The 15,424-nt window shown below is 40.4% G+C and overlaps 1 protein-coding gene across 2 annotated transcripts in view; it reads right to left on the minus strand.

Annotated features, from left to right (window-relative positions):
* The window catches only part of EXT2 (exostosin glycosyltransferase 2), a 103,123-nt gene that overhangs the window by 23,285 nt on the left and 64,414 nt on the right, over positions 1 to 15,424 (minus strand). The window lies entirely within an intron of this gene.

The following is a 15,424-nucleotide window of genomic DNA, read 5'->3' on the forward strand; positions in this document are numbered from 1 at the left end:
ATATTAAAAAAAAAAAAAAAAAAAACGACAAGAGATAAAAATGATATTTATGTCTCTTTCTGAAAGAAGAAAGAATAATCACAGGAATTGGCTAATAAAATTACTGGCTGCTGATAAGTATCATAAAGCACATACTCCCTGCAGCCGGTGCCAGCGCTGCGCCGCTAATATAATGCAAGAGGGGTTTTTGCTTTTTTTTTTTTTTGGACGTGTTCGGGGGGAAAGTACGGCTCATTACGGCTGGTAGAAAGTGCTTTTTTTTTTAATCCCAGCCTGGCAGAGGCTGGAAAACCCCCGAGTATCTGAAGCCCAACCATTTTTTTTCCATGGGAAAGGAAATTGGACGCAGTGCAGGCGAGACGTCGCTCTGACACAAAGTGGGCAAAGAAGAGAAGAAAAAAGGTAAATAAAAGCGGCAAAACAGACAGATTAAATGACTCAAACAAAACGCTGGCTGTTCTTGGCCAAAAGGTGAGGGGGAAATGGCCAAAGAGTGCATTAAACTTTTTTTTTTTTTGTGGGGGTGCAGGTTCGGAGAGGGGCACAATAACAAGAGCGCGTTTATAAAACTGAATTTTGCAGAGATTTAACTCTTAATTGTGGCGAGCGTAACTTTAATCCTTCGTTCCTGAATCCTGCCAAGGAGAAGGAACCCAGAGGGGTTGGCAGGAGAGGGCACCCAGGGTCTGTTCCTAATCAGAATGCCAGGAGGGGGGTACGGGGCTCACGGCGGGCACCGCAGGACAGGAATCACTGACACATAGGGAAAAAAAACTAATAAATAAATAAATGAATAAATTAACAATCAGCCATAAGACGAGGAAGGAGCAGCCGGAATCTGGGTAATTCTGCCCGGTGCCAAAAACGCAGAATTGCTGCCTACCGGACGGACAGCGCCAATTAGCGCCCGTCCAACGTGTTCTCTCTGCGCCACCTTGTCAGTAAAACGATACGTAAAAAGGAAAAATATAGGCTGTTTATTCCGCAGGATCCATTTCCGTTCATTTTTTCCATAAAGGCTCATTAAAACCGGACTGAAACCCTTTCTTTGCAAATCCACTAATGCGGGTCTGGGTCTATGCAGATTGTCGCCTCCATCCCCGGCTTCACCTGTCTGGAAAGTCACCAGAACCGAGACGGGTGAGGAAAGAAGAATACAAGAAACAAAAAGAAAGTACTGGCACGGCCAAAGCAGCACAGAGTATTTCAGGCTTCATGTATTTCGGGAGGGACAAGTAAAAGAGATGGTCATGATGTGAGGAGGGGGTGGAGACGGGTTCTACAGTCATGGCCAAAAGTTTTGAGAATGACACCAAAATTATATTTTCACATGATCTGCTGGCCTCTGGTTTTTATTAGTGTTTGTCTGATGTTGATATCACATACAGAAATATAATTGCAATCATATTATGAGTACCAATAGGTTATATTGACAGAATGAGTTAATGCAGCAAGTCAATATTTGCAGTGTTGCCCCTTCTTCTTCAAGACCTCTGTAATTCTCCCTGGCATGCTCTCAATCAACTTTTGGACCAAATCCTGACTGATAGCAGTCCATTCTTGCATAATCAATGCTTGCATTTTGCCAGAATTTGTTGGTTTTTGTTTGTCCACCCGTCTCTTGATGATTGACCACAAGTTGTCAATGGGATTAAGATCTGGGGAGTTTCCAGGCCATGGACCCAAAATCTCTATGTTTTGTTCCATGAGCCATTTTGTTATCACCTTTGCTTTATGGCAAGGTGCTCCATCATGCTGGAAAAGGCATTGTTGGGCGCCAAACTGCTCTTGGACGGTTGGGAGAAGTTGCTCTTGGAGGACATTCTGGTACCATTCTTTATTCATGGCTGTGTTTTTAGGCAAGACTGTGAGTGAGCCGATTCCCTTGGCTGAGAAGCAACCCCACACATGAATGGTTTCAGGATGCTTTACAGTTGGCATGAGACAAGACTGGTGGTAGCGCTCACCTCTTGTTCTCCGAATAAGCTGTTTTCCAGATGTCCCAAACAATCGAAAAGGGGATTCATCAGAGAAAATGACTTTGCCCCAGTCCTCAGCAGTCCACTCCCTGTACCTTTTGCAGAATATCAGTCGGTCCCTGATGTTTTTTCTGGAGAGAAGTGGTTTCTTTGCTGCCCTCCTTGAAACCAGCCCTTGCTCAAAGAGTCTCCGCCTCACAGTGCGTGCAGAAGCACTCACACCAGCCTGCTGCCATTCCTGAGCAAGCTCGGCACTGCTGGTAGTCCCATCCCGCAGCTGAAACAGTTTTAAGATACGGTCCTGGCGCTTGCTGGTCTTTCTTGGGCGCCCTGGAGCCTTTTTGTCAACAATGGAAGCTCTCTCCTTGAAGTTCTTGATGATGCGATAGATTGTTGACTGAGGTGCAATCTTTGTAGCTGCGATACTCTTCCCTGTTAGGCCATTTTTGTGCAGTGCAATGATGGCTGCACGTGTTTCTTTAGAGATAACCATGGTTAACTGAAGAGAAACAATGATACCAAGAACCAGCCTCCTTTTAAAGTGTCCAGTGATGTCATTCTTACTTAATCATGACTGATTGATCGCCAGCCCTGTCCTCATCAACACCCACACCTGTGTTAATGGATCAATCACTAAAACGATGTTAGCTGCTCCTTTTAAGGCAGGACTGCAATGATGTTGAAATGTGTTTTGGGGGTTAAAGTTCATTTTCTGGGCAAATATTGACTTTGCAAGTACAGTAATTGCTGTTAAGCTGATCACTCTCTGACATTCAGGAGTATATGCAAATTGCCATTACAAAAAATGAAGCAGTAAACTTTGGAAAAATTACTATTTGTCTCATTCTCAATACTTTTGGCCATGACTGTACAGCAGCACAAAGTGTTTCAGCAGAGGAAGTGCCGATCTTGTCAGATGAAATGTCTCTGCTCCCCCCGGTGATAAAAGGGCATCTCTTACAGAAAAAAAAACCCTAAAGAAAAAGACCTGTAATACCAAGGAGTTAAAGGGTTTGCAAAAAAACGTTTCAATTTACCTCTTATTAAAAATCCTCTCTATTCTCAATGAAGGGTTATTATTTCTCTAGTTTACTGCTCATTGCAAAGGTTACCGGCCACCTCTGAGGTTTATCAGAGGTGGCTGATTTCCTAGAAAAGCAGCGCAGTCATTGAGATACAATATACTTAAACACTCCAGAGCAGCACTCACTGTGTACATACATTACATTACTGATCCTGAGTTACCTCCTGTATTATACTCCAGAGCTGCACTCACTATTCTGCTGGTACAGGTCACTGTGTACATACATTACATTACTGATCCTGTACTGATCCTGAGTTACATCCTGTATTATACTCCAGAGCTGCACTCACTATTCTGCTGGTGCAGTCACTGTGTACATACATTACATTACTTATCCGGTACTGATCCTGAGTTACATCCTGTATTATACTCCAGAGCTGCACTCACTATTCTGCTGGTGCAGTCACTGTGTACATACATTACATTACTGATCCTGAGTTACCTCCTGTATTATACTCCAGAGCTGCACTCACTATTCTGCTGGTGCAGTCACTGTGTACATACATTACATTACTGATCCTGTACTGATCCTAAGTTACATCCTGTATCATACTCCAGAGCTGCACTCACTATTCTGCTGGTGCAATCACTGTGTACATACATTACATTACTGATCCTGAGTTACCTCCTGTATTATACTCCAGAGCTGCACTCACTATTCAGCTGGTGCAGTCACTGTGTACATACATTACATTACTGATCCTGAGTTACATCCTGTGTTATACTCCAGAGCTGCACTCACTATTCTGCTGGTGCAGTCACTGTGTACATACATTACATTACTGATCCTGTATTGATCCTGAGTTACCTCCTGTATTATACTCCAGAGCTGCACTCACTATTCTGCTGGTGCAGTCACTGTGTACATACATTACATTACTGATCCTGTACTGATCCTGAGTTACATCCTGTATTATACCCCAGAGCTGCACTCACTATTCTGCTGGTGCAGTCACTGTGTATATACATTACATTACTGATCCTGTACTGATCCTGAGTTACATCCTGTATTATACTCCAGAGCTGCACTCACTATTCTGCTGGTGCAGTCACTGTGTACATACATTACATTACTGATCCTGTACTGATCCTGAGTTCCATCCTGTGTTATACTCCAGAGCTGCACTCACTATTCTGCTGGTGCAGTCACTGTGTACATACATTACTGATCCTGTACTGATCCTGAGTTACTTCCTGTATTATACTCCAGAGCTGCACTCACTATTCTGCTGGTGCAGTCACTGTGTACATACATTACATTACTGTTCCTGTACTGATCCTGAGTTACATCCTGTATTATAACCCAGAGCTGCACTCACTATTCTTCTGGTGCAGTCACTGTGTATATACATTACATTACTGATCCTGTACTGATCCTGAGTTACATCCTGTATTATACTCCAGAGCTGCACTCACTATTCTGCTGGTGCAGTCACTGTGTCCATACATTACATTACTGATCCTGAGTTACATCCTGTATTATACTCCAGAGCTGAACTCACTATGCAGTCACTGTGTACATACATTACTGATCCTGAGTTACCGCCTGTATTATACTCCAGAGCTGCACTCAGTATTCTGCTGGTGCAGTCACTGTGTATATACATTACATTACTGATCCTTTGTTACATCCTGTATTATACTCCAGAGCTGCACTCACTATTCTGCTGGTGCAGTCACTGTGTACATACATTACATTACTGATCCTGAGTTACATCCTGTATTATACTCCAGAGCTGCACTCACTATTCTGCTGGTGCAGTCACTGTGTACATACATTACATTACTGATCCTGTACTGATCTTGAGTTACCTCCTGTATTATACTCCAGAGCTGCACTCACTATTCTGCTGGTGCAGTCACTGTGTACATACATTACATTACTGATCCTGAGTTACATCCTGTGTTATACTCCAGAGCTGCACTCACTATTCTGCTGGTGCAGTCACTGTGTACATACATTACATTACTGATCCTGTACTGATCCTGAGTTACATCCTGTATTATACTCCAGAGCTGCACTCACTATTCTGCTGGTGCAGTCACTGTGTACATACATTACATTAATGATCCTGTACTGATCCTGAGTTACATCCTGTATTATACCCCAGAGCAGCACTCACTATTCTGCTGGTGCAGTCACTGTGTATATACATTAGTGATCCTGTACTGATCCTGAGTTACATCCTGTATTATACCCTAGAGCTGCACTCACTATTCTGCTGGTGCAGTCGCTGTGTACATACATTACATTACTGATCCTGTACTGATCCTGAGTTACATCCTGTATTATACTCCAGAGCTGCAGTCACTATTCTGCTGGTGCAGTCACTGTGTACATACATTACATTACTGATCCTGTACTGATCCTGAGTTACCTCCTGTATTATACTCCAGAGCTGCACTCACTATTCTGCTGGTGCAGTCACTGTGTACATACATTACATTACTGATCCTGTTCTGATCCTGAGTTACATCCTGTATTATACTCCAGAGCTGCGCTCACTATTCTGCTGGTGCAGTCACTGTGTACATACATTACATTACTGATCCTGAGTTACCTCCTGTATTATACTCCAGAGCTGCACTCACTATTCTGCTGGTGCAGTCACTGTGTACATACATTACATTACTGATCCTGTACTGATCCTGAGTTACATCCTGTATTATACTCCAGAGCTGCACTCACTATTCTGCTGGTGCAGTCACTGTGTACATACATTACATTACTGATCCTGAGTTACATCCTGTATTATACTCCAGAGCTGCACTCACTATTCTGCTGGTGCAGTCACTGTGTACATACATTACATTACTGATCCTGAGTTACCTCCTGTATTATACTCCAGAGCTGCACTCACTATTCTGCTGGTGCAGTCACTGTGTATATACATTACATTACTGATCCTGTACTGATCCTGAGTTACATCCTGTATTATACTCCAGAGCTGCACTCACTATTCTGCTGGTGCAGTCACTGTGCACATACATTACATTACTGATCCTGAGTTACATCCTGTAGTATACTCCAGAGCTGCACTCACTATTCTGCTGGTGTAGTCACTGTGTACATACATTACATTACTGATCCCGAGTTACATCCTGTATTATACTCCAGAGCTGCACTCACTATTCTGCTGGTGCAGTCACTGTGTACATACATTACATTACTGATCCTGAGTTACATCCTGTATTATCCTCCAGAGCTGCACTCACTATTCTGCTGGTGCAGTCACTCTTTAGAGCCTAAACCTCAGATTGCGACCAACCTATGGATACATTACCTGTCAGCAGAAAACAAATGACCTATTAAAGGGGTTTTCCACCAGGAGTCCTGTCCATATGACATTGGGGTACAGTATATGAATGATATCTGCTGACAGTCGTGGCTTGTTGGCCACAATCACATAATGCCACATGCGCCTCCTTACACTGAGGTCTGCTGCTTCCCTATAGGGGGCTGACGATGGCGGCCTGTCCTCCGCTCTGTGCAGAGAACCTGCCGCTGCCTCCATCTGATCTGATCGGTGCTTTATGTTATGGAGCAGAGCGGAGGCGGAGCGCACCCCCTGCAGCCCCTCCGTACACAAGGCCCCCATTGTGCCGGTTATTGACGACTCACGCTGATGCATATTCACAAGCATGGCCGTGCATATGGAAACAGTCAGCGGGCCGTGCCACTACCAATTATACTGCTGTGGAACACGGTATAAACAAGTCAGACTTCAGAGCACCTTGGAGCATGATGTGACCCAGGACTGCCGCTAACAATGGAGCCGCCCCCTCCCCAAATACTCGGGAGGCCGAGGAGAAGCCGCCATCTGCAGAAAAGACCTAAAATTGCGCATTTCATGCAGAACTGTTATCACGACGTCTACATCCTCATTGGATTGCACCAAAGTCTGCTACTTCTGCGGCACTGCTAGGAGGTCACAAGCCGGGTTCGTTTTCTATGTGGTATAAAGGAGAATAACTATATAGGCATTAAACACTTCCACTGCTAGGCTCGCTGAAATACTCTGTGCTGCTGCATCATCAGTCTGTAGCCATCACTTCACATTATGACAGCAGCGCACCCTGTCAAATGCAGGCAAGTCCTCTCGTAGGGTAGGAAGGTCTCCGTCCTCCCCTACAAAACTGTCTTCTGAAATACTCTGTGCTGTGCTTCCTCTCACTTGCACTAGGAGGGCAGCTCAAGGACTGGGTTATCAGGAGGGAGGGGGGCATTTGCTTTTTCAATGTAGCAGCATATTCTATGCCTCCGTTTAGATTGACAGCTCCGCGCGGGGTGCAAATTAAGTCCGGTCTTGTTAGTGGAATATTTGGAGCTGTTAATTTGCATACCTGCTACCAAATAATTTGGAACTGTGACCCCCCTGGAGGTGGCAGCGAGCTCTGAGCACTTACACCCCCCCCCCAGATGAAAACAGCACTTGGGTCCCTGTAAGATGAGCCAGATCCCGGTAATTAGCAGGTGCTGCCCGAGCGCCAGAGATAATATCCCCAGGAACCCCACAGCTGTCCGCCTCCACCTGCTGCCCCCCGGAGGACAGCGAAGGACGCCGCGCCCTGGGGAGCGAAGCACCAGGGTCTGTATAAGGGGCATCACGAACCTACGATATCTGGACGATACCCAAAGCCCGGGGTCCCACGCTGCACGCTGACACCATTAAAACCTTCCAGTTAACAAGTGGCCCCTGGAAGCAAAACAACTTTCAAAAGGGTTTTTAAGGCTCATTCTCAAGTGCCGGCCCCCTGCCCGTGACCCCCTGACGCGTGTCTGCTGTCTGAGACCTTTTGACCTCCTGGACTTCAAAAGGAGAAATCAGGCAATGGCAAAGCTAATAATTCACCGAGTACCAGGAGGAAATAGGCAGAGGCAGCCCCCTAAACCATGACAGGGTGTGAAATAATGACTACTACTCCAATCATGGATCCCGCACAGGTCTGGCTGCCGCCGCCGCTGCTGGGTACCAGCAGAGATGAGAATAATGGAAGAATCAAAATTATAGATCAATGCAAGGAAACAACTCTGCATACAGTCTTAAGAAAAGAGAAAAAAAATCTCCAAGCACTTTATGTATAAAGTATGCAGATCTATGCGTCTCCATGGTAACAAAAAAACTGTGGTGTCTCATCTTGTAGTCATGGGTTACTCTCAATCACCTGCAGGTAAGAAGCAGAGTAACACAGGACTGCAGGATCAGATCAGTGTATAACATAGCTCTGCATGGGAGCTGCATACACCAAACAGTCGATTTATTTTTCTTAATAAAGAATGCAAGGCAACGTGCTTAATTCTATATTTATGTAATGTAGCAATAAAAAATGGTTGCAAATGTCTACATACCCCAGCTACATACATGTCGCATACCCCATGTGCAGAGCATTGCAGTAGTTTAGGTATCCATGGTTACGACCACTAACAACTGTGACTGTATGAGTAGTTGTAACCAAGGATACTTAAGCTACTCCAATTCCCCGCACATGAGGTAAGTGACACAGCTAATCAGAAGAACTATGGATATCACTTACCCCATGTGCAGGGCATTGGAGTAGCTTAGGTATCCATGGTCACGACCACTCATTCAGTCACCGTTGTTAGTGGTCGTAAGCTACTCCAATGCCCTGCACATGGGGTAAGTGACAAAGCTAATCAGAAGAATTATACTACATTTCTAATTAGAGGTATTTGCTGCTCCTGCTGCTACTACAGCTATATATAAACTGGGATAGGATCTTGGAGATGGGACTACCCCTTTAAGAGCATGAGAACAGAGCTAAGTGAGTGGCTAGAGCGGTGCCGCGTGCTGTTAACGTGACGTCATTGCACAGCCAAAATACTGCGACCAGAGCAGCAACTGAGAGCCAACCTTGGACCCAGGGAGGGCGAGTACCAGCTGACTATTTTAGGTATATCAGAGTTTGGAGCGCACTTTCTCAAATGTGGCCAAGACCTTAGACAATTTTGCATCAATTGGCTTTTACTTCTTCTTTGTTTTCTTACAGATTCAACTTTGATAAATCAGCTGAGAGGAGGTCAGAAAAAGACAGTTAAAATAGTTTAAAAATGTTCACTGATGGTTTCTCAGTTAGCTCATTCTGCAGCTACCAATAGACCGTAAATAATGCAAAATGTTTAATGAATCCCAATGCATAAATTATTATTTTAAAGCTCTAAATACATGCATTTAGTGCACCTGAACTACAGAACAGCCCCAAAAAGGTAAATAGGGGGGAAAGAAGATCCCTGCACAGCGGGTGCAGAGATCTACAGATGCAAAACATTCCTAGAGGACAGATCGCACTAATCATAAAGGTGATTGCATATGCTAGCACGTCCTGTTGTTGGAGGTAGCTGACAAATGTCAAAAGGGATGAAAAGAAACAGGCGCCGCGATGGGGGAAAGACTGGTGATCAGCAGCAGCTAAAAGCATGACCTCAACGGAAAAAAACACCACCATCGATATAATGAAGCAACTGAAGCCTCCAGAGCGCCAAGGAACAATCATGGCTCTGACTGCCTCTACACGGCTCCGGGATTACTGCTGTCCTGGCTCTACCGATTGGCTGAAAGGACTTAAAATAGGAAGGGGCATAAGATGCAAACTAATTACCAGCCCTTTAATTAGAAGAGCACATACAGACATTCATTCTTCCATCATGTGCACCATTAATCAGCTCCTCACCAAATCTGTCCACATACTATATAGCTGATTGCAGTACTACAATTCACCAGTAGTGGCCGCTGTTGGAGAAAGTTCTACCTGACCATTTCGCTGGTTAGATCCGCAGCAATCAGCTGATCGCTGCAGGGACAGAGGTGTCTGCGATGGGGAACATTAATTTATGCATCAATAGGGCATGTAAAGAAAGAGGACGGGGCCCTTACAAGCAGCAGAAATGATAGGAGTAATAGTCCGGTCATTTACTAAAGTACAGGACGTAGATCTCTCTCCATCATCCAGGGCTGGAGTCTGATGATAAAAGCGCTGCGCTGCCCCCTTTCCTTCATCCCCCAGCACTGCCCTGTTACTGGACTGTCATGACGGATGGAGTACACAGCTCAGTTTAGATTCTCTTGGTATTTTCATGTTTTTTTCCCCCTCTTCTTCTTAAATACCAACCCCTCAACCACCAATGTGGTTTCAATTATGAATTACCAGACCTTAGAAAAAGGAAAGTCTTGATTTATTCTATTTTTTTTCTCCAATTATGCACAATGTATTTCCACAGCAAACTCTGAGAAAGAATGTCAGTGTGATTCTCATCCTGCCCTGGTTAAAGGGCATGAGCGCCGCGACATTAACCCCTCCATAGGCAAACTGCCGGAACGTCTGAGGTTCTGGGCACAAATGTGGATGAAGCGCTTTTGCAAGGTTTGGTTTCATAGGGGCAGTATTATAGTAGTTATATTCTTGTACATAGGGGCAGTATTATAGTAGTTATATTCTTGTACATAGGGGCAGTATTATAGTAGTTATATTCTTGTACATAGGGGGCAGTATTATAGTAGTTATATTCTTGCACATAGGAGCAGTATTATAGTAGTTATATTCTTGTACATAGGGGGCAGTATTATAGTAGTTATATTCTTGCACATAGGGGGCAGTATTATAGTAGTTATAATCTTGTACATAGGAGCAGTATTATAGTAGTTATATTCTTGTACATAGGGGCAGTATTATAGTAGTTATATTCTTGCACATAGGGGGCAGTATTATAGTAGTTATAATCTTGTACATAGGAGCAGTATTATAGTAGTTATATTCTTGTACATAGGGGCAGTATTATAGTAGTTATATTCTTGTACATAGGAGCAGTATTATAGTAGTTATATTCTTGTACATAGGGAGCAGTATTATAGTAGTTATATTCTTGTACATAGGGGCAGTATTATAGTAGTTATATTCTTGTAAATAGGAGCAGTATTATAGTAGTTATATACTTGTACATAGGGGGCAGTATTATAGTAGTTATATTCTTGTACATAGGAGCAGTATTATAGTAGTTATATTCTTGTACATAGGGGCAGTATTATAGTAGTTATATTCTTGTACATAGGGGGCAGTATTATAGTAGTTATATTCTTGTACATAGGAGCAGTATTATAGTAGTTATATTCTTGTACATAGGGGCAGTATTATAGTAGTTATATTCTTGTACATGGGAACAGTATTATAGTAGTTATATTCTTGTACATAGGAGCAGTATTATAGTAGTTATATTCTTGTACATAGGGGGCAGTATTATAGTAGTTATATTCTTGTACATAGGAGCAGTATTATAGTAGTTATATTCTTGTACATAGGGGCAGTATTATAGTAGTTATATTCTTGTACATGGGAACAGTATTATAGTAGTTATATTCTTGCACATAGGAGCAGTATTATAGTAGTTATATTCTTGCACATAGGGGCAGTATTATAGTAGTTATATTCTTGTACATAGGGGGCAGTATTATAGTAGTTATATTCTTGTACATAGGGGGCAGTATTATAGTAGTTAAATTCTTGTACATAGGAGCAGTATTATAGTAGTTATATTCTTGTACATAGAGGGCAGTATTATAGTAGTTATATTCTTGTACATAGGGGGCAGTATGATAGTAGTTATATTCTTGTACATAGGGGACAGTATTATAGTAGTTATATTCTTGTACATAGAGGGCAGTATTATAGTAGTTATATTCTTGTACATAGGGGGCAGTATGATAGTAGTTATATTCTTGTACATAGGGGACAGTATTATAGTAGTTATATTCTTGTACATAGAGGGCAGTATTATAGTAGTTATATTCTTGTACATAGGGGCAGTATTATAGTAGTTATATTCTTGTACATAGGGGCAGTATTATAGTAGTTATATTCTTGTACATAGGGGCAGTATTATAGTAGTTATATTCTTGTACATGGGAACAGTATTATAGTAGTTATATTCTTGTACATAGGAGCAGTATTATAGTAGTTATATTCTTGTACATAGGGGGCAGTATTATAGTAGTTATATTCTTGTACATAGGAGCAGTATTATAGTAGTTATATTCTTGTACATAGGGGCAGTATTATAGTAGTTATATTCTTGTACATAGGGGGCAGTATTATAGTAGTTATATTCTTGCACATAGGGGGCAGTATTATAGTAGTTATATTCTTGTACATAGGAGCAGTATTATAGTAGTTATATTCTTGTACATAGAAGCAGTATTATAGTAGTTATAATCTTGTACATAGGAGCAGTATTATAGTAGTTATATTCTTGTACATAGGGGCAGTATTATAGTAGTTATATTCTTGTATATAGGGGCAGTATTATAGTAGTTATATTCTTGTACATAGGAGCAGTATTATAGTAGTTATATTCTTGTATATAGGGGCAGTATTATAGTAGTTATATTCTTGTATATAGGGGCAGTATTATAGTAGTTATATTCTTGTACATAGGGGGTAGTATTATAGTAGTTATATTCTTGTACATAGGAGCAGTATTATAGTAGTTATATTCTTGTACATAGGGGGCAGTATTATAGTAGTTATATTCTTGCACATAGGGGGCAGTATTATAGTAGTTATATTCTTGTACATAGGAGCAGTATTATAGTAGTTATATTCTTGCACATAGGGGGCAGTATTATAGTAGTTATATTCTTGTACATAGGAGCAGTATTATAGTAGTTATATTCTTGTACATAGAAGCAGTATTATAGTAGTTATAATCTTGTACATAGGAGCAGTATTATAGTAGTTATATTCTTGTACATAGGGGCAGTATTATAGTAGTTATATTCTTGTACATAGGGGCAGTATTATAGTAGTTATATTCTTGTACATAGGGGCAGTATTATAGTAGTTATATTCTTGTATATAGGGGCAGTATTATAGTAGTTATATTCTTGTATATAGGGGCAGTATTATAGTAGTTATATTCTTGTACATAGGGGGTAGTATTATAGTAGTTATATTCTTGTACATAGGAGCAGTATTATAGTAGTTATATTCTTGTACATAGGGGCAGTATTATAGTAGTTATATTCTTGTACATGGGAACAGTATTATAGTAGTTATATTCTTGTACATAGAGGGCAGTATTATAGTAGTTATTTTCTTGTACATAGGGGGCAGTATGATAGTAGTTATATTCTTGTACATAGGGGACAGTATTATAGTAGTTATATTCTTGTACATAGGGGACAGTATTATAGTAGTTATATTCTTGTACATAGGGGCAGTATTATAGTAGTTATATTCTTGTACATAGGGGCAGTATTATAGTAGTTATATTCTTGCACATAGGGGGCAGTATTATAGTAGTTATATTCTTGCACATAGGGGGCAGTATTATAGTAGTTATAATCTTGTACATAGGAGCAGTATTATAGTAGTTATATTCTTGTACATAGGGGCAGTATTATAGTAGTTATATTCTTGTACATAGGGGCAGTATTATAGTAGGTATATTCTTGTACATAGGGGCAGTATTATAGTAGTTATATTCTTGTACATAGGGGCAGTATTATAGTAGTTATATTCTTGTACATAGGGGCAGTATTATAGTAGTTATATTCTTGTACATAGGGGCAGTATTATAGTAGTTATATTCTTGCACATAGGGGGCAGTATTATAGTAGTTATATTCTTGCACATAGGGGGCAGTATTATAGTAGTTATATTCTTGTACATAGGAGCAGTATTATAGTAGTTATATTCTTGCACATAGGGGGCAGTATTATAGTAGTTATATTCTTGCACATAGGGGGCAGTATTATAGTAGTTATATTCTTGTACATAGGAGCAGTATTATAGTAGTTATATTCTTGTACATAGAAGCAGTATTATAGTAGTTATAATCTTGTACATAGGAGCAGTATTATAGTAGTTATATTCTTGTACATAGGGGCAGTATTATAGTAGTTATATTCTTGTACATAGGGGCAGTATTATAGTAGTTATATTCTTGTACATAGGGGCAGTATTATAGTAGTTATATTCTTGTACATAGGGGCAGTATTATAGTAGTTATATTCTTGTATATAGGGGCAGTATTATAGTAGTTATATTCTTGTACATAGGGGGTAGTATTATAGTAGTTATATTCTTGTACATAGGAGCAGTATTATAGTAGTTATATTCTTGTACATAGGGGCAGTATTATAGTAGTTATATTCTTGTACATGGGAACAGTATTATAGTAGTTATATTCTTGTACATAGAGGGCAGTATTATAGTAGTTATTTTCTTGTACATAGGGGGCAGTATGATAGTAGTTATATTCTTGTACATAGGGGACAGTATTATAGTAGTTATATTCTTGTACATAGGGGACAGTATTATAGTAGTTATATTCTTGTACATAGGGGCAGTATTATAGTAGTTATATTCTTGTACATAGGGGCAGTATTATAGTAGTTATATTCTTGCACATAGGGGGCAGTATTATAGTAGTTATATTCTTGCACATAGGGGGCAGTATTATAGTAGTTATAATCTTGTACATAGGAGCAGTATTATAGTAGTTATATTCTTGTACATAGGGGCAGTATTATAGTAGTTATATTCTTGTACATAGGGGCAGTATTATAGTAGGTATATTCTTGTACATAGGGGCAGTATTATAGTAGTTATATTCTTGTACATAGGGGCAGTATTATAGTAGTTATATTCTTGTACATAGGGGCAGTATTATAGTAGTTATATTCTTGTACATAGGGGCAGTATTATAGTAGTTATATTCTTGTACATAGGGGCAGTATTATAGTAGTTATATTCTTGCACATAGGGGGCAGTATTATAGTAGTTATATTCTTGCACATAGGGGGCAGTATTATAGTAGTTATAATCTTGTACATAGGAGCAGTATTATAGTAGTTATATTCTTGTACATAGGGGCAGTATTATAGTAGTTATATTCTTGTACATAGGGGCAGTATTATAGTAGGTATATTCTTGTACATAGGGGCAGTATTATAGTAGGTATATTCTTGTACATAGGGGCAGTATTATAGTAGTTATATTCTTGTACATAGGGGCAGTATTATAGTAGTTATATTCTTGTACATAGGGGCAGTATTATAGTAGTTATATTCTTGTACATAGGAGCAGTATTATAGTAGTTATATTCTTGTACATAGAGGGCAGTATTATAGTAGTTATATTCTTGTACATAGGGGGCAGTATGATAGTAGTTATATTCTTGTACATAGGGGACAGTATTATAGTAGTTATATTCTTGTACATAGGGGGCAGTATTATAGTAGTTATATTCTTCTACATAGGGGGCAGTATTATAGTAGTTATATTCTTCTACATAGGGGGCAGTATTATAGTAGTTATAATCTTGTACATAGGAGCAGTATTATAGTAG

The sequence above is a fragment of the Phyllobates terribilis genome, unplaced genomic scaffold (genome assembly GCF_046119375.1).
Source record: "Phyllobates terribilis strain yellow unplaced genomic scaffold, ASM4611937v1 Scaffold_13__5_contigs__length_258822181, whole genome shotgun sequence".
In the NCBI taxonomy this organism is placed as follows: domain Eukaryota; kingdom Metazoa; phylum Chordata; class Amphibia; order Anura; family Dendrobatidae; genus Phyllobates; species Phyllobates terribilis.